Source organism: Anolis sagrei, chromosome 3 (assembly GCF_037176765.1).
Source record: "Anolis sagrei isolate rAnoSag1 chromosome 3, rAnoSag1.mat, whole genome shotgun sequence".
Taxonomy (NCBI): Eukaryota; Metazoa; Chordata; class Lepidosauria; order Squamata; family Dactyloidae; genus Anolis; species Anolis sagrei.
In genome coordinates, this window is record NC_090023.1 from 166224163 (window position 1) to 166245160 (window position 20998).

General features: G+C 39.2%; 1 protein-coding gene across 4 annotated transcripts in view; it reads left to right on the forward strand.

Moving 5' to 3' along the window:
- ARID5B (AT-rich interaction domain 5B) overlaps nucleotides 1–20998 on the forward strand; it is a 330077-nt gene that overhangs the window by 1299 nt on the left and 307780 nt on the right. The gene's annotated exons all lie outside the window — the stretch shown is intronic.

Genomic DNA, 20998 nt, shown 5'->3' on the forward strand with positions numbered 1-20998 from the left:
TCATTATATTTTACTAAGTTTATTATTATATTTTATTATATTTTGTTATATTTTATTGTATCAATATTATATTTATTTTATTTTTCTCTATTTAATTTCACTATATTTTACTATATTTATTATTATATTTATTATAATATGTTATATTTTATTGTATCAATATTATATTTATTTTATTTTTCTCTATTTTATGTCATTATATTTTACTATATTTATTATTATATTTTATTATATCAATATTATATTTATTTTATTTTTCTCTGGTTTATTTCATTATATTTTACTATATTTATTATTATATTTTATTATATTTTGTTAGATTTTATTATATCAATATTATATTTATTTTATTTTTCTATATTTTATTTCATTATATTTTACTATATTTATAATTATATTTTATTATGTCAATAATGTATTTATTTTATTTTTCTCTATTTTATGTCATTATATTTTACTATATTTATTATTATATTTTATTATATTTTGTTAGATTTTATTATATCAATATTATATTTATTTTATTTTTCTCTATTTTATGTCATTATACTTTACAATATTTTATTATATCAATATTATATTTATTTTATTTTTCTCTATTTTATGTCATTATATTTTACTATATTTATTATTATATTTTATTATATCAATAATACATTTATTTTATTTTTCTCTATTTTATGTCATTATATTTTACTATATTTATTATTATATTTTATTATATCAATAATACATTTATTTTATTTTTCTGTATTTTTTATTATGTTTTACTATATTTATTATTATATTTTATTATATCAATATTATATTTATTTTATTTTATTTCTATATTTTATTTCATTATATTTTACTATATTATATAATATATTTTTCTTTATTTTATTTCATTACATTTTACTATATTTATTATTATATTTATTATGTTATTATATTAATAATATTTTATTTTATTTTTCTATATTTTATTTCATTACATTTTACTATATTTATTATATTAATTATATATTTATTTTTATTTTTCTATATTTTATTTCATTATTTTTACTATATTTAATATTATATTTCTTATATTTTACTATATTATATTAATTATATTATATATTTTACTGTATTTTATTTCCTTATATCTTACTATATTTATTATATTTTACTATATTATATTAATTATATTTTACTCATTTTAATATTATTTTATTATATTTTACTCTGCCTTATTTGATTATATCTTTTTTATATTATTTTAATATATTTTACTCTATTTTATTTCATACTGTATTTACTACATTGTATTACATATTATAGTGTACTATAGTAAAATATCATGAAATAAAATCAAAATATAATGTAATAAAATTAATATAATACAATAAAAATAGAGTAAAATAATATAAGATAGTAAAATAATATAAGATAGTAAAATAAAATAGAGTAAAATATATTTTATTTTATTTCATTTGACTGCATTGTATTACATTATATTTATTCTATTATATTTTACTTTATTTATTGTATTATATAATATATATATATAATACAATACGATAAAATATATTTATTATATTAGATCATATTTTACTATACTTTAATATATTTTATTTGAGTATAATATTTTTTTATTACGTTATATGTGACTATATTTTCTTTCCTTCTATCTGTCTGTATGGAGGCTGCTTGAATCTCCCTCCCTCTCCCTCTCTAGGCATGACTGCGTGCACTTCCCTCTCCTTCCGGTGGGGGCGCCTTGTATTAGTATTATTGTTGTTGTTATTATTTTGGAAAGGCGGGGGGGGGTGAAGAAGGCGGAAATTACGACACGGAGAGTGAGATCAAAAGCGATTTCATAAAAATAGATCCTTGCATAAAGTGATAAATGACAGAGTCTTGGAGAACTTGCAGATTCCGGTGGGAAATAAAGCAAAGCAGCCTTCAGCAGCCTCGCTGCGGAAATGGGACCGGTGGAGGCTGCAGCCAGCCACACTGGGCAATTAATGCGATCCTAGGCCGATTTTAGCTGGCTGGGCTCATCGTGGGAGTTGTAGTTTGGGAGGGACAAAGATCGTGCGGAACGACGACTCCCAGGATTCTATAGCAGTGGAGCCGGGGCACTTAAAGCGAGACGAAACTGCGTTCATGTTCCCTTTTGGTTTGGCCCCCAGGAGCAGCAAAGACTTTAGTCAGTGCTGAGAAGGCATTGCCAGCTTGTCTGCCTCTGTTTGTGAGGATATACCAGTGAATCATGTGGCAGGGAGTTCCAAGGGTGAACGCTTTGGCTCTGGGAAGGAGGAAGGGCGAGTGTTTATGCAGAAGGCTAGCACATAACAATAGCCAGATGGGGGAGATGGGAGTGTGTGTGTTTGTGGAGGGGGGGGGGGTAGGCAGGGGCGGCTCAACCATTACGCAAAGTAAGCATTTGCAGTATAGTTGATTTTGCCCAGGGGCGCTCTTGAGGCGCTCTTGGGGGAAAATAGACCTTGACATATGTGAGTTGTAGTTGCTGGGATGTATAGTTCACCTACAATCAAAGAGCATTCTGAACTCCACCAATGATGGAATTGAACCAAATATGGCACACAGAAACAAAATCCTGGCTAGGGGCCTGTAGTTCACCTACAATCAAAGAGCATTCTGAACTCCACCAATGATGGAATTGAACCAAATATTATAGTATAGTATATTGCATTATTTTATTTTATTTTATTTGCAAATACACACGCCAAGCTGCCACTTCCAACAATCAATAGCCTGATGCAGGCCCGTAGCCAGGATTTCGATTGGGGGGGGGGGGGTGAGTTTGTGGGGGGGGGGCTGAGTCTGAGTGAAAGAGGGTCTACCCTTGCAAACCTTTTGTATCATTACCCCAATACTCCCATGCATATGGGATATATTGAGTATGGTGATCAGATCATGATATGAATAAACATAATGGTTTAAATAATGCACCAGTAAGGCCTTTTCGCGAATTTGGGGGGGGGGGGGCTGAAGCCCCTCAACTCCCCCCCCCCCCCCTGGCTACATGCCTGGCCTGATGGTGTTCAATGTGACACCCCCCCCCCTTCTTCCTCCTGGGTTCTGAGATCGAATTACTCCTTCTCCATCTCTCTTCATCTCTTCCTTCATCTCTCTTCCTTATGCAACCTCTTCTCTTTCTATGACAGATTCCTGCAGACATGCTGCATTATTATTTATGACCAGTGAATCCTCCCTTGTAACACCCCCCCCCCGCCCTCTAAAAGTGGCTTCGTTTGTCTACTTCGCCTTCAATCCCACCATTTTTAAAAGAAAAGCCATAATAATCATACACTGTTAAGAGAGTAAACACAGAGGTAATTTTCAAGTGTAAGCAAACAGTATTTTGTCTCTCTCCCCCCAAAAAAACCCAATCACTGATATATATTTTCTGTTTGTCATGGGAGTTCTGTGTGCCATATTTGGTTCAATTCCATCATTGGTGGAGTTCAGAATGCTCTTTGATTGTAGGTGAACTATACATCCCAGTAACTACAACTCGCATATGTCAAGGTCTGTTTTCCCCCAAGTGCGCCTGGGCAAAATCAACTATACTGCAAATGCTTACTTTGCGTAATGGGTTGAGCCGCCCCTGAGTATACATTATTTTAGGGCCAGCCTGGATCATCAATGCCCTCTCCTTGCTCACCCTGATCCCTACATGTTGGGATGTCTCCTTGCCGACCTATTGCCAGGGATTGGCCAGCCTTTCCCATCCTCCCCCCACTTTTCCAACTTTCCCCTGCAGCTGTCTCTCTCCCCCCTCCTCCTTTCACAAGTACTTATTATTTGCTTTTCAAATTTATTACTTCAACATGGGCTGTGATCTGGAAAGGGGAAGGATTAAATATCTCTCCCCCTCCCCTCCTTTGCTCCGCTTTTCCCTTGAAAAAAGGCTACAGGAATAATAAGTCAGGCCCCTAAAGCAGACAGGATACCCTTGAATCATATCGGAGAACTAATTCCAATATAAGTGGCCAAATCCAGTGGATCATCCCGACCAGAGTAGACCCATTGAACTCCAAGATGGTCAATGGACCTAATCCTTTGGGGAGTATTCAAACATATATCATGTAATACCCTAAAACCCTTACATTTCACCTGTCATGTCCAGCACTTTTAATTTTAGTCATTACAATGGGCCCGGCCCTAGTTTTAAATGTGTCATGATGTATTGTCTTAATGTTTTACTGTTATTGCTTTAATGTTTATTGGTTTGCTTTATGAGTTTTAGTGTTGTATTTGTTATGCTGTTGTTTTATTGAGGGCCTTGGCCTTTGTAAGCCGCACCGAGTCCTTCAGGGGATGTTAGCGGGGTACTAATAATAATAATAATAATAATAATTTAATTGAATCATATTTCCTTCTGAGTGACTGCATAGCATTGCAGCTCTTGCCATATTAAGATTTTACCATTTAGGGTACTTACTCATTCCCATATTGTTTGTTTACAAAGAGATGGTCGTCTCTGATAGAAATATTATATATAACTAGCCATCCCCTGCCATGCGTTGCTGTGGCCCAGTCTAGTGATCTGGAAAATAAAGTAATGAGAAAGTGTTGGTTTCTAATATATGTAATTTCTTTATGCTTGTGGTATTTCTTGCTGTTTCTTTGTCTGGTTTGCCTACTGTGGAACATGCAACATATAATTGTCCTTCTTGGGGTCCCTTTCAAATCTATGATACTATATCTCTGTGTGTGTGAATCATAATATCTATCTATGTCTATGGCTGGATGGCTCTCTGTCAGGAGGGCTTTGATTATGTTTTCTTGCCCTGGTGAAGGGAGTTGGACTGGATGGCCTTAAGTATTTTCTCTTGGTCATGGGGGTTCTGTGTGGGAAATTTGCCCCAGTTCTGTCATTTCGTGGGCTTCATCCAGAATGGTGTTCGATTGTAGGTGAACTATAAATCCCAGTAACTACAACTCCCAAATGCCAAGGTCTATTTCCCAAACTCCATCTGTGTTCATATTTGGGCATATGGAATATTCGTGCCAAGTTTGGTCCAGATCCGTCATTGTTTGAGTCCACAGTGCTCTCTGGATGTAGGTGAACTACAACTCCCAACCTCAAGGTCAATGCTCACCAAACGCTGCTAGTATTTTCTCTTGGTCATGGGAGGCTTGTGTGCCAAGTTTGGTTCAATTCCTTCATTGTTGGAGTTCAGAATGCTCTTTGATTATAGGTGAACTATAAATCCCAGTAACTACAACTCCCACATGACAAAATCATAATTTTTTGACTGATGGTCACTCCTTGTATAGTTAGACATTTTGTTGCCAAATTTGGTGTGATTTCGTTCATTGGTTCTTTTGTCTTTAAGGTACTCATTATGCACAGAACATGTGTGTGTGTTTATGCCGTCCCCTGCCATGCCTTGTTGTGGCCCACATAGGGGTTCTGTGTGGGAGGTTTGGCCCAATTCTGTCGTTGGTGGGGTTCAGAATAGTCTGTGATTGTAGGTGAACTATAAATCCCAGCAACTACAACTCCCAAATATCAAGATTCTATTTTTCCCCAAACTCCAGCAGTGTTCACTGGTGGAGTTTGGGCATATTGAGTATCCTTGTAGAGTTTGGTCCAGATCCATCACTGTTTGAGTAGGTGAACTACAACTCCAAAACCAAAGGACACTGCCCACCAAACCCTTCCAGTATTTTCTGTTGGTCATGGGAGAACTGTGTGCCAAGTTTGGTTCAATTCCATCGTTGGTGGGGTTCAGATTGCTCTTTGATTGTAGGTGAACTATAAATCCCAGCAACTACAACTCCCAAATGACAAAATCAATTTTTGTTTTAGTGAAGGACATACATTGGGTTGTTAGGTGTCTTGTGTCCAAATTTGGTGTCAATTTGTGCAGTGGTTTTTGAATTCTGTTATTTCCACAAACGAACATGATAGATAGATAGATAGATAGATAGATAGATAGAGATATAGAGATATAGATATATATAGACATATATATAATATAATTTATAATATTATAATGTAATACAATATAATACTACAAATAACATATTATAATTATATTTTATATTACATGTAATATAAAATTACAATATTACAATATAATTATAATTACAATTATATTGTAATATTACAATATAAGGGTATAGTTCAGGGGTCCTCAAACTAAGGCCCGGGGGCTGGATACGGCCCTCCAAGGTCATTTACCCGGCCCTTGCTCAGGGTCAACCTAAGTCTGAAATGACTTGAAAGCACACAACAACACTTACTTAGGCGGCCCCTCGTTGTCCGAGGATGATGGTCCTCCAAGATCGGTGTACTGATGGTGAGCCCTGTTCTGGATCAGCATATTCTCCCGCATTGAGGGCATCCGTTTCCAGATGGAAGGCGGTCCTGATTGGGGTTGGCTTGACACGCCTTCCTCTTGGCATGTTTCTCTCTTTCACCCTCTATTCATGCCTCTTCGAATTCTACAGCACTGCTGGTCACAGCTGACCTCCAGCTAGAGCGCTCAAGGGCCAGAGCTTCCCAATTCTCTGTGTCTGTGCCAGAGTTTTTAAGGTTGGCTTTGAACCCATCCTTAAATCTCTTTTCCTGCCCACCAACTTTCCAATTTCCTTTCTTGAATTTGGAATAGAGCAACTGCTTTGGGAGATGGTGGTCGGGCATCCAGACACAAGGACAACAACATTCCTATCTCATCAGCCAAAAGAAGGCCCACACTTAGAATCATAGAATCATAGAATCAAAGAGTTGGAAGAGACCTCATGGGCCATCCAGTCCAACCCCCTGCCAAGAAGCAGGAATATTGCATTCAAATCACCCCTGACAGATGGCCATCCAGCCTCTGTTTAAAAGCTTCCAAAGAAGGAGCCTCCACCACACTCCGGGGCAGAGAGTTCCACTGCTGAACGGCTCTCACAGTCAGGAAGTTCTTTCTAATGTTCAGATGGAATCTCCTCTCTTGTAGTTTGAAATACTAATAAGTTTATATTTGTTAAAATTGTTCTTAATTTTAATTATTGTTTTGCACTACAAATAAGATATGTGCAGAGTGCATAGGAATTCATTCATGTTTTTTTCAAATTATAATCCGGCCCTCCAACAGTTTGAGGGACTGTGACCTGGCCCTCTGTTTAAAAAGTTTGAGGACCCCTGGTATAGTTAGTACAATATAGCAATATATAATACTGATATTATATTATGCGAATAATATAAAATATTGTATGTATATATAGAATCATAGAATCATAGAATCAAAGAGTTGGAAGAGACCTCATGGGCCATCCAGTCCAACCCCCTGCCAAGAAGCAGGAATATTGCATTCAAATCACCCCTGACAGATGGCCATCCAGCCTCTGCTTAAAAGCTTCCAAAGAAGGAGCCTCCACCACACTCCGGGGCAGAGAGTTCCACTGCTGAACGGCTCTCACAGTCAGGAAGTTCTTCCTAATGTTCAGATGGAATCTCCTCTCTTGTAGCTTGAAGCCATTGTTCCGCGTCCTAGTCTCCAAGGAAGCAGAAAACAAGCTTGCTCCCTCCTCCCTGTGGCTTCCTCTCACATATTTATACATGGCTATCATATCTCCTCTCATCCTTCTCTTCTTCAGGCTAAACATGCCCAGTTCCCTAAGCCGCTCCTCATAGGGCTTGTTCTCCAGACCCTTGATCATTTTAGTCGCCCTCCTCTGGACACATTCCAGCTTGTCAATATCTCTCTTGAATTGTGGTGCCCAGAATTGGACACAATATTCCAGATGTGGTCTAACCAAAGCAGAATAGAGGGGTAGCATTATCTTGTAAGCTGCTCTGAGTCCCCTTTGGGGTGAGAAGGGCTGCATATAAATGTCGTAAATAAATAATTATAATACATAAATATTATCTGTTCTAGGAGTTGAATCAGGCTGCAGTTCTAGGCATACATCCTAATGAGTAAGCAATATTTAAGCTTGTGCATAGGATGAGTTCATGCAAATGACAGAAATACAGGGAAAACACCCCTGAAATATCTTGTCGTTAATATTTATAAGCGAGTCTCTTGCTCTCTCTTTTTTAATGAAAGGGTGGGGGGGATGGTTCGCAAATCATTTTAATATGCCTTAATGACCATCTCATGTTACTGTGGTTGGAACATCAGAGGAAATTAATCCGACCATTACGAGCCGGAGCTCTCTTTCGATACAGCCGTCCTGTAGATGCATATTTTTTCATTGTGTGTGTGTCTTTTAAAAATGCAAACGACTCGCAATTAGCTGTACGATTATACACTCCCGGCATGTTTCATGATGGGCCTTAATGACGCCTCTGTGAATGATCAGGCAATCTTGATAGATCTGTTTGTTTATATCAATGGAAATGATGGCCCGCCTTGTACCTGAGCCTGAAGCAGGTAGAAAAGTGCCCCCCCTTCCCCCTTTGCTCTCTTCTTGCTGATACAGCGTGGAGTTTTTACACCCCAGTGATGTCATTTCCCCCAGTCACTTGCAGTTAGTCATTCATTAGCGGCAGCAGAGAAATAGCAAGCGCTCAGCCAGACTCACTTGGCGGAAAGCCTACCGAAACCCGCACTTAGAGCCAAGGCCTAGAGAGGGCAACCTAACACTCCCATTAAGCGCCGTACTTTGTTTTCACTTTACTCCATTAACTTGTTTATAGGTGCCAAAATGATTTTTCCCCCCTTTTGTAATCATCGATTCAATTTTTATTATTATTTTAGATAAGATTTTGATCAGAAGTCGGCAAGGCGGAAAAGGTCTCTCTCTCTTTCTCTCTGTGTATGTTTTGACTTGCTGATTGGCAGTTCCTGACTTTGGGGAAACATTTCTGCATTCTTTCGCAGTCCAGAGGGCAGTTATTTCAAGTAACTTAACCGCAGCAATAATTCTTTTATGTAAATGACATCAACAGCTATTTCTGAAGCTTGAGAGATGAGTGTGTACTTTAAAAAAGGGGGGGAGAGGGGAAAAAAAACTTTATTTATATCCCGCCACCATCTCCCCCAACCGGGACTCGGAGCGGCTTACATGAGGCCAAGCCTGAACAACAAATTACAATACAAAAATACAAATTGCAGTAAAATAAACAACATAGGAATGGAACAACGGAAATGGTATTGGATTGTGAACTTGACGATGAGACGACTCGGAATGGCTTGTAGTTATATTGATGTTTTTGATGAGATGTTTTGATAATGATGTACTGTGGATTATTTTTTGTATGTTGTATTTTGCACCTGTTTTTCTATGTTGTACACCCCAATGAGTCGCCATTAGGCTGAGAATTGCAGTATATAAGCGAAGTAATAAATAAATAAATAAATAAATAAATAATAACAATCTATATAAATAAAAACATAATGTTCATTTGTGGTATTCACAGAGCTCCAAAACCGCTGGGAAAATTGACACCAAATTTGGACACAAGACACCTAACAACCCGATGTATGTCCTTCACTCAAAAAAATTGATTTTGTCATTTGGGAGTTGTAGTTGCTGGGATTTATAGTTCACTTACAATCAAAGAGCATTCTGAACCCCACAAATGACAGAATTGGGGCAAACTTCCCACACAGAACCCCATGACCAACAGAAAATACTTAAGGCCATCCAGTCCAACTCACTTCACCAGGGCAAGAAAAGGTTAGTGACTTTTGGGTTTAAATCCATGTCCATTTGCATCGTTAAGCCAATCCATATTTGTTCACAATACTGATATTCTGGGTTATATGGCTATGTGGAAGGGCCCACAATGCAGTATAAAAAGGGACCTAGATATTTTACTAAACTACAATTCTCGATACCCCATAGTTTCCCAAGTGGTATCTATATAAATAAAAATGTAATTTTAGTTTGTGGTATTCACAGAGCTCAAAAACCGCTGGGAAAATTGACACCAAATTTAGACACAAGACACTTAACAACCCAATATATGTCCTTCACTCAAAAAATGATTTTGTCATTTGGGAGTTGTAGTTGCTGGGATTTATAGTTCACCTACAATCAAAGAACATTCTGAACCCCACCAGTGATGGAATTGAACCAAACTTGGCACACAGTTCTCCCATGAGCAACAGAAACTACTGGAAGGGTTTGGTGGGCAGTGTCCTTTGGTTTTGGAGTTGTAGTTCACCTACATCCAGAGATCATTGTGGACTCAAACAATGATGGATCTGAACCAAACTCTACACCAGAGGTCCTCAAACTAAGGCCCGGGGGGGGGGGAAGCGGCCCTCCAAGGTCATTTACCCAGCCCTTGCTCAGGATCAACCTAAGTCTGAAACGGTTTGAAAGCATACGAAACCAACAACATCTCCGTTTATGAACCTACGTGCTCGCTTCATTCATACAGAGAGGCCCTGCTCGCGATTCTGTCTGCGTCGCAGGCGCTTCTGGTGGGGACGCGAGACAGGGCCTTTTCTGTGGTGGCCCCCCGACTCTGGAACACCCTCCCCAAAGATCTTAGACAGGCCCCTACGTTGGCAATCTTTAGGAAGAACTTGAAGACCTGACTGTTCCGATGTGCCTTTCCAGAATAGAAAAACTCCAACAAGTCCCAGAAGCACTTTAGTAGAAATTAAGATTGCTGGCACACTGCACCTACCCTAAAATCCCACATACCACCTGTCATATCCGCACTTTTAATCTGTACCCATTGCTCTGGCCTGGCCCAGTTTTATTGTGTCTTGGTGTACTGTTTATTGCTTTGTTGTTTTTAATATTGCTTTAATTGTTTTTGATTTGCTTTAAGTTGTGTATTGTTATGTTATGTTTTGAGGCCTTGGTCTTTGTAAGCTGCATCGAGTCCTACGGGAGATGCTAGTGGGGTACAAATAAAGTTAATAAAATAATAATAATAATAATAATAATAGTAACAACAACAACAATTCTATCTCATCAGCCAAAAGCAGGCCTACACTTCCCATTGAAATAATAATAAGTTTATATCTGTTAAAATTGTTCTTCATTTTAATTATTGTACTGTTTTTTAAGTGTTTTTTTTTTTTGCAGTACAAATAAGATATGGGCAGTGTCCATAGGAATTCATTCATGTGTTTTTCAAATTATAATCCGGCCCTCCAACAGTTTGAGGGATTGTGTCCTGGCCCTCTGTTTAAAAAGTTTGAGGACCCCTGCTCTACACAAATACTCAATAGGCCCAAATGTGAACACTGGTGGAATTTGGGGGAAATCGAATCTTGACATTTGGGAGTTGTAGTTGCTGGGATTTATAGTTCACCTACAATCACAGAGCATTCTGAATCCCATCAACGATAGAATTGGGCCAAACCTCCCACACAGAACCCCCATGTGGGTCACAGCAACGTGTGGCAGGGAACAGCTAGTAAAGTATAAAACATCAAAGCATATAAACAATATACACAAAACATAGAAATCAAAGCATAATGACAAAAAAACTCACAAATCCCTTTGTCAGCCTGTGTCCCAGATATGGAAATTGCACTGAGGATAATTTATAGGGGAAATAGCAGGCGAGGTTTAAGGGAAAAGGCTATTTTAATTATAACACTGAGCCCAGTGAAGAAAATGTGGTCAGACGTCTTATCCTCCATCCTTTGCTTCTTAATATGGATTGTAAATCTGCAGTGTCAGAGGTTTTTTTCTTCTTCATGAGGTCAGAGGCCAACAGAGGCACTTGCTCGGAGTAAAACTGATGTTTAGCAGAGCCCTGGATCTTGTCTCATGATGGCTGGTTGTAGGTATCTTTGTTTGTCTGATGAGAGCTGTAACTAAGTGGATATATTTATACATTTCTCAGAACTGGAGCAGGCGAGTTGTGCCTGCTTTTAGGATGAAGCAGCAAAGGGGATGTGTTGTGACAGCTTCATACAATATGCATTTCCTCGAAGGAAGTTGGTTCTGAATGGGAACCTGTCCGTTGCATTGTGCGACAGATGCACGCCTGTCTGTTCTGTCCTTTGTACATTTGGCAAAATAAGATGTCTCCATAAGACAGGGCAAGTTTGATCTGTAAATGTAAACTTTAAGGGGGGACTTCATATTCTATAACCAGAATCTGAATTTATTGACTCAGAAATAGAATTTTGCTCAGTCCAATGGGATCTGATGACTCGAAGAAGTGTAGGGTTTGTAAACGATCCTGCATTTTGATCTTGTGTGTTATTTACTCAGAAGTAACTTCCACCATTCAATATGATTTACTTTCAGATACTGATTCATAGGCTTGTGGCCTTAGGTGTTTTCTGGCGGTGACATCTTTCAAAAGGTTTTGCTGTTGATTTGATCTGAGCTGGTTTTAAATAGCAGCCTTTCATGTTTAGAGTCCCCCTTCCCAAATAGATAACTAACGGAACTTGTAAATTCTAAAAGGACTCCAGTCTGGCACACAGTTTTAAGCCTCTGAATTTAAGTGGCTTTATCCCATGTTAGAGCCCCCCCGTGGGGCAGTGGGTTCTTCTCTAAGTTTTCTTTTGACTTTGGCAGTACTATGCTAGAGAGCCATTTGACCAAAGAAGATGTCTTGATGGTGTGACCTTGGGTTGCATCCTTTGATGTTGGAGAAAGCCACCCTGAGCTTCAGAAGGTCCCATCCTTTCTCTACAGCCAGCTAATACAAGTAATACTAAATTGATTGCTGTATATCAATCAGCATAATCTCTTCTCTCACAAGTGAATACATTGTGATGCGGCCAAGATAAAGAAATGTAATGCATACTGCAGATTGGACAGCAAATTCGTCAGCCTTCCTAGTAAAGGAAGTTGCTGTGACCAGTATCCTTCAGGTTCCAGAATATTGCAATAAAAAAAAACACCAGAGAAATATTTTCAATTTAATATGCCATGTCTTTCCACAGATCAACAAGTGAAACAGGGAAATGAAAGTTACCTATATAGTTACTCATAAAAAGTTACTCATAAAAACACTGAAAAACACAGCAGATGAATTGACACCAACTTTGGTCACAAGACACCTACTAACCCAAGGAGTGAATATCACTCAAAAAATTGATTTTGTCATTTGGGAGTTGTAGTTGCTGGGATTTATAGTTCTCCTACAATCAAAGAGCATTCTGAACTCCACCAATGATGGCATTGAACCAAATGTGGCACACAGGACTCCCATAAACAACAGAAAACACTAGAAGGGTTTGGTTGGCATTGACCTTGAGTCACGGATATTCCATATGCCCTAATATGAACACAGATGGAGTTTGCGGGGAAATAGACCTTGACATTTGGGAGTTGTAGTTACTGGGATTTATAGTTCACCTACAATCAAAGACCATTCTGAACCCCACCAACAACAGAATTGGGGCAGACTTCCCACACAGAACCCCCATGACCAACAGAAAATACTTAAGGCCACCCAGTCCAACTCCCTTCACCAGGGCAAGAAAATGTAAGGGAGTCATCCAGCCATAGATATAGTTAGATATATATGATACACACACACATAGTATCATAGATTTGAAAGGGACCCCTAAAGAAGTACAATAATATGTTGCATGTTCCAGAGTATATTAGAAACCAACACTCGCTCATTAATTTATTTTCCAGATCACCAAACTTGGCCACAGCAACGCATGGCAGGGGATGGCTAGTAATATATATAAAGATAAAAAGCAAGGTCGAAGATGGGGGGGGGGGGGGGGGGGGGAAGGAGGAGGGGAGACATCACAGCTAAACAAAAAAAGGGGGAAAGGGTATTAGGATAGGTATGGGAGGAAAGTTGACTTCCAATCTTCACCACATCTGTTACCATAGTCCGTATTTTGATAAACATTGTGCACAGAATTTGAATGTTGTTAACAAAACCACACATAGGGATATAGGTCCCTCTATCTCTCCTGCATAACCGGCATAATTTGTCTGGAATTACTTTATTGATCTAATTTACCTTGACAGGTGTTAAGTGCCTTCAGTTCAGAAGCTTACATTTGTGACCTTCATCTCTAGGATCAGCTTGTTTTGCATGTTATGTTATTTATGAATAGGTGATCTTAGGCCCATCATACCTCTTTGGTTATTAACTTCAAGCCCTTGAGTATGCTGTGCTAATCCTGAAGCATGTGGCTACTCTTGTTGCTCTTACATGTACGCCTATTTTTTTCTATACCTGTTTGAAAGCAGGCCAAACTGGGATAGTGTCATCTGTCTTGCTTGACTGGAAAGATCATCGCTGGACTAAATGAAAGCAAAAAGTGTAAAGTGGGAAGGCTTCAGTTCATTCCTGCAGATTTCAACCCCTTTGTATGACTTGGAATTTAGCATTGGTTTAGTTAATACAGTTGTCATGAGACTTTCCCAGGTGATGTTGGAATTAGAATTATTTGCACAATCAGAATCCCTGTATATCCAGTTCCTCATTCTTCTTCTTCTTGAGACTATGGTGTGGTATAGATATTGTATGCTATGGCCTTAACATTCCAAAGTCATTCTAAAGCAAGTGGAATAAGACCTATGTTTTGGTGACTTTATTACATTCTAGCTGTCCCCTGCCACGCATTGCTGTGGCCAATATGGGGGTTTTGTGTGGGAGGTTTAGCCCAATTCTATCGTTGGTGGGGTTCAGAATGTTCTGTGATTGTAGGTGAACTATACATTCCAGCAACTACAACTCCCAAATGTCAAGATTCTATTTCCCCCAAACTCCACCAGTGTTCACATTTGAGCATATTGAGTATCCGTGCCAAGTTTGGTCGAGATCCATCATTGTTTGAGTGCACAGTGCTCTCTGGATGTAGGTGAACTACAACTCCCAAACTCAAGGTCAATGCCCACCAAACCCTTCTAGTGTTCTCTGTTGGTCATGGGAGTCATATCTGCCAAGATTGGTTCAATTCCATCATTGGTGGAGTTCAAAATGCTCTTTGATTGTAGGAGAACTATAAATCCCAGCAACTACACCTCCCAAATGACAAACTCAATTTTTTTGAGTGAAGGACATACATTGGGTTGTTAGGTGTATGCTGTTCAAATTTGGTGTCAATTCCCCCAGTGGTTTTTGAGTTCTGTTAATCCCACAAACAAACATTACATTTTTATTTATATAGACTAGCTCTACCCGCCACACGTTGCTGTGGCCAACCTCCCCCCCCCCTTTTCTCTCCTTCTTTCCCTCCTTCCTTTGCTCCTTCTTTCCTTTATTCCTTCTGTTTTCTTCTTTCCTTCTCTACTTCCTTCCTTACCTCTTTCCTTACTTCCTTCGCTTTTTGCTTCCACCCTTCCTTCTCTCTTTCCTTCTTTCCTTCCCGCCCTCTTTCTCTCCTTCTTTCCCTCCTTCCTTCACTCTGTCTTTCTTTCCCTTTCTTTCTTTCTTTCTTTCTTTTTTTCTTTCTTTCTTTCTCTCCTTCCTTTTCTACCTCATTCCTTCCTTCCCCTCTTTTTCTTTTCCTACTACTTTCTCTCCTTCCTTCCCTCTCTACCACTTTCCTTCCTTCCTTTGCTCTTTGCTTCCATGCTTCTTTCTTTCTTTCTTTCTTTCTTTCTTTTTCTTTCTTTCTTTCTCCCCTTCCTTCCCTCCCTCTTCTTTCCATTTTTTCCTGTATGTCATTTAGCTTTTTTGGGTTTTTAAGCCCTTTCTGCTGTTTTGGGTTTTTTTTAATGAGTGATGGTCACTTGTTTATTTATTTATTTATTTATTTACTTTGCTTGTATACCGCAGTTTCTCAGCCCGTAGGCGACTCAACGCGGTTCACAACAAGAGCAAAAAGTCAATCATAACAACATACAATTTAAAAACCATTAACAGCATAGTATACAAAGTAATGACACATCAATAACAACACAGTAACGTCTCGTAACTAGAGTCGTGATCCAATTCGTCATCCATAATTCCATTCCTATATTCATCGTATTCATTGCACTGTTTATCCGAATGCCTGTTCAAACAGCCAGGTTTTTAGTTTTCTTCGAAACACCGTTAACGAAGGAGCTGATCTAATGTCAATGGGAAGGGCGTTCCACAGCCGAGGGGCCACCACAGAGAAGGCCCTGTCCCTCATCCCCCCCAGCCGTGCTTATGATGCAGGCGGGATCGAGAGCAGGGCCTCCCCAGAAGATCTTAGAGTCCTGGTGGGTTCATAGGCAGAGATACGTTCGGATAGTGTGATTAATGTTGGTCTGTTAGAGGTATAGTGTCCAAATTTGGTGTCAATTCCCCCAGTGGTTTTTGAGTTCTGTTAATCCCACAAACAAACATTACATTTTTATTTATATAGATTAGCTGCTGTTTTTCCATATAAGGCTCCTAGTGCCTCTCCGAATCCCAGGACTCCATAGAATGGTCCCATGACAGTTAAGGTACTATAAAAATCCCATAATTGCGTAGTGTGGAAAAGACTCAAATGGATTAAGAAATCTTCAATTGAGTGTCTTAAGATCGTTTATTTTCTGATCCCAATGGGAACTCCACCATATTGCAAAATATAAAAACGATGCATGCCCATGGGAATATTATGGATGTAAAATTAATGATACTAAACACCTGGAACCAGAATACATGTGTTCACATGAGAGAGCTTACATATTTGCAAAGTGAATAACCAAAAGAAATGCACTATATTTGTTGGGGTATACATGGAAAGTGAATGAAACTTGGCGACTAAAATGATCAAGGGTCTGGAGAACAAGCCCTATGAGGAGCGGCTTAGGGAACTGGGCATGTTTAGCCTGAAGAAGAGAAGGCTGAGAGGAGATATGATAGCCATGTATAAATATGTGAGAGGAAGCCACAGGGAGGAGGGAGCAAGCTTGTTTTCTGCTTCCTTGGAGACTAGGACGCGGAACAATGGCTTCAAACTACAAGAGAGGAGATTCCATCTGAACATTAGGAAGAACTTCCTGACTGTGAGAGCCGTTCAGCAGTGGAACTCTCTGCCCCGGAGTGTGGTGGAGGCTCCTTCTTTGGAAGCTTTTAAGCAGAGGTTGGATGGCCATTTGTCAGGGGTGATTTGAATGCAATATTCCTGCTTCTTGGCAGGGGGTTGGACTGGATGGCCCATGAAGTCTCTTCCAACTCTTTGATTCCATGATTCTATGATTCTACATTGTTTACAGCTCCTCAGGAGACAGTGTCTTAAAATGACTGCCTCATAGATTTACATCTGTGTGTATTCTATAAGAAAATGTGATTCTAGGGGATTTGAATGTCCTGTGCGCATGGGTGAGGGTAAAAGGGAGACGAGGGAAAGGACATGCTAATGTAGCAGCTATATCCAATATGTGCCTGCTAAAATTAATTCAGATTTGAAAATCAAGCAGATTAGTAATTATGGTATTAGAGACGCATGTTTGACATTCATCACAAGCTTTTCCTAAAAGTGGTGATTGCGTAATTGCTCCTTGAAAAATTGTCTTTGAATTGATGTCTTATTTTTGGCGCTGGCCATATTGACAAGAAAGGGTGATCAAAGTTATGGACAAATCAGTGTTACATATTGCAAATGGATCCATCCGGCTGTCCCCCAGTCACATGACAGAATTATAGGATTATCATTCCATTTTCACTGCCATAGTTCTATTCTACAGAATCTTGTGATTTGCAGTTTAGGGGCGGTATCACCAAACTACACATCTTAGGATTACATGGGATAGAATCATGGCAGTTAAAGGGGAATAATAGTGCTATTATTCTGTAGTGTGAATAGACCCCTTCTTATAGTGGCAATATAGTCACGTCTGCTTTCTTCACACTAGATCTAGACACTATGCTCCTATTGATGCAGGCCAAAATCCCATTGGCTTTTTTTGCCGCCACATCACATTGTTGGCTCATGTTTAACTTGTTGTTAAACATGAGCCAACAATGTGATGTGGTGGCAAAAAAAGCCAATGGGATTTTGGCCTGCATCAATAGGAGCATAGTGTCTAGATCTAGGGAAGTAATGTTACCCCTCTATTTCGCTTTGGTTAGACCACACCTGGAATATTGTGTCCAGTTCTGGACACCACAATTCAAGAGAGATATTGACAAGCTGGAATGTGTCCAGAGGAGGGCGACTAAAATGATCAGAGGTCTGGAGAACAAGCCCTATGAGGAACGGCTTAAGGAGCTGGGCATGTTTAGCCTGAAGAAGAGAAGGCTGAGAGGAGATATGATAGCCATGTATAAATATGTGAGAGGAAGCCACAGGGAGGAGGGAGCAAGCTTGTTTTCTGCTTCCTTGGAGACTACGACGCGGAACAATGGCTTCAAACTACAAGAGAGGAGATTCCATCTGAACATGAGCAAGAACTTCCTGACTGTGAGAGCCGTTCAGCAGTGGAACTCTCTGCCCCGGAGTGTGGTGGAGGCTCCTTCTTTGGAAGCTTTTAAACAGAGGCTGGATGGCCATCTGTCAGGGGTGATTTGAATGCAATATTCCTGCTTCTTGGCAGGGGGTTGGACTGGATGGCCCATGAGGTCTCTTCCAACTCTTTGATTCTATGATTCACCTCCATATTCAGAATGCATATGCACTGTAGAATTAATGCAATTTGGCACCTTGTTTACTGCCATGACCCAATGCTATAAAATCCTGGCAGTTATAGTTTCCTGAGGCACTAGCAATCTTTGGCAGAGAAAGCTAATGATTGAGTAAAATGACAACATCCGTGATTCCATAGCATTGATGTCAAGTAATAATAATAATAATAATAATAATAATAATAATAATCTTTATTTATACCCTGCCACCATCTCCCCAACGGGGACTCGGAGCGGCTTACATGGGGCCAAGCCCGAACAACATATTACATCAAAATAAAACCAAAACATAAACAACAAGCAACATCATCAAAATTACATTTAAAAAACTTAAATACAATAACAAAATAACATTACAATAAACACAACAAAACATAACAAAATAACATTACAATAAACACAGTCGCAGTAACATTGGGTGGGCCACATGTACAGGATAAAATGTTTAAAAACTCTAATGAGATAAAAATAGGAGCAAGTTATTTGCAAGGAGCTCATAAAAACACAGGGTTGTGAAACTAAACTTCCCATTTGGGAGGCATGTACTCCAGTGACAGAAGCGTTGAGGAGAGCAATAGAGTCATGTTGTGCACCTACTAGCCAAAGGCGCAGCAGAAGAGCCAGGTTTTAAGGTTCTTTTTGAACGTTTCTAGTGTAGGGGCTTTCCTGATCTCTCCAGGTAATGAGTTCCAGAGTCGGGGGCCACAAAGGAGAAGGCTCTCTCCCTTGTGCCCACCAGTCGAGCCTGTGAGATTGGCAGGGGCGAAAGGAGGGCCTCCCCTGAAATCGAGGGGCCCGGGTTGGTTTATGGAGAGAGATATGGTCACGAAGGTAGGTGGGTCCCAAACTGTTTAGGGCTTTGTAGGTGATAACCTGCATCTTGAATTGGGCCTGGAAAATAAATGGCAGCCAATGGAGCTCCTTAAACATTAATGCTACAGTGCAGGTTGACCCATAGTCACCACATACCCATTCCAATGTACAATTGCTCAGAAACAAACACCATGGAGCTTATTTGGTTTTATTTATTTATTTATTTACTTGCAAGTCAATAGCCCTTTGCTGGCTTCCTTCTGTGTGAACAAGCATTAGGTCAAGTTAAGATCGATCACTGACCATAGGCTTTCCAAAGTACAGCTGCTGAAATTCCAGATTTCCATTGGACAGATCCTGCTCAGAAAGTCCTGAGCAAAAAACCAGCTACAGGACTGTGGTCTACAACTGCAAGCCTCTAGTTCTTCTTCCCACATCAGCAGCATGCATATAACTTGAATGTGCTTTGCATCAGAATGATAACAATAATATAATAATAAAACTTTATTTATACCCCGCCACCATCTCCCCAAGGGGACTCGGGGCGGCTTATATGAGGCCAAGCCCAACAACACATCAGTAAAAACAAAACAGCAAGCAAATAGTGATGGTCCATCTGTCAGGGATGCTTTGAATGCAATCCCTGACAAAACTGAGATAATCAGTTTTTCCTAAGAGATGTTGAGGATGGAATTGGAGACTTTTGCATGTAAAAAGGTAAGATATCATAAGATAAGATAAGATAAGGACCACAGTCCTAGAGCCTGTTTCTGTCTGGACAGCTCGCCCATCATAAGCCTCAGTGCAATCAGATACAGAGCTTTCCATTTGCATCCCGATTTTAAAAACCATGATTTCATAAAGATTTATCATTGTGTTCCTAATCTTTATTGATACACACAAGAGTGCTTGACACTTTGTACCTGTTGTCTCTTGTCTGCAGAAGAATTCTTGCATTCATTGCACTTGTGATGCACTAATGTAAGTAAAGATGTCTGCAACTTCAGCCTTAATGCACTCTCTCTTTTCTGTAGTTGCTGTTCCCGGCCTGATCGGTGGCACTAAACATTAAACTCTTGTCTTTGGAGAATAAAAGGCTTTTACACACTACACCCTCAAGCGTGTTAAGCTACTGAGCAAGATGGAAATCTTTTTCTGAAAAATAAAAAAAAAACCCACCAAGTTCCAATTGAGTGTTTTTAAATAAGCACTGAGCAAATTAATTAGGCTATACTTTATTTTTAGTTGCTTAGTTACACAGTAGCATATTCCTAAGCACAAGTGAGATAGATCAGTCCGTGTATGTGTGTGTGTATGCATGTGTGTGTATGTGCATGCTATTTATCCCTTAATCATATTTACTGAATCTAAAATGCACATTGTTGTTATGTTTCCTAACGAAAGTATGCATGTACAAAATGATTAGGATGAAGGAATTACATGCTGGCTCAGTCTCCTGGGTGTTTTAATGCAAGACATTTTGGAGCAAGCAAAGCTTAGAAGAGGAGTCCTGAAAATGCAATTCTTGAAGTGCTTTTGGGTGAGAAGGTATCTCTCATTCAGCGTTCCACGCAAGAAGGTCCTAAACTGTTAAAACATTCAGATACCTACTAGCAGTCCCCTGCCAGGTGTTGCTGTGGCCCAGTCTGGTGATCTAATGAGAAACTGTTGGTTTCTAATATATGTAATGTCTTTATGCTTGTGGATAAACAGTATTTCTTGCTGTTTCTTTGCCAGTGTTGATGTGGAGATTGTCTGGTTTGT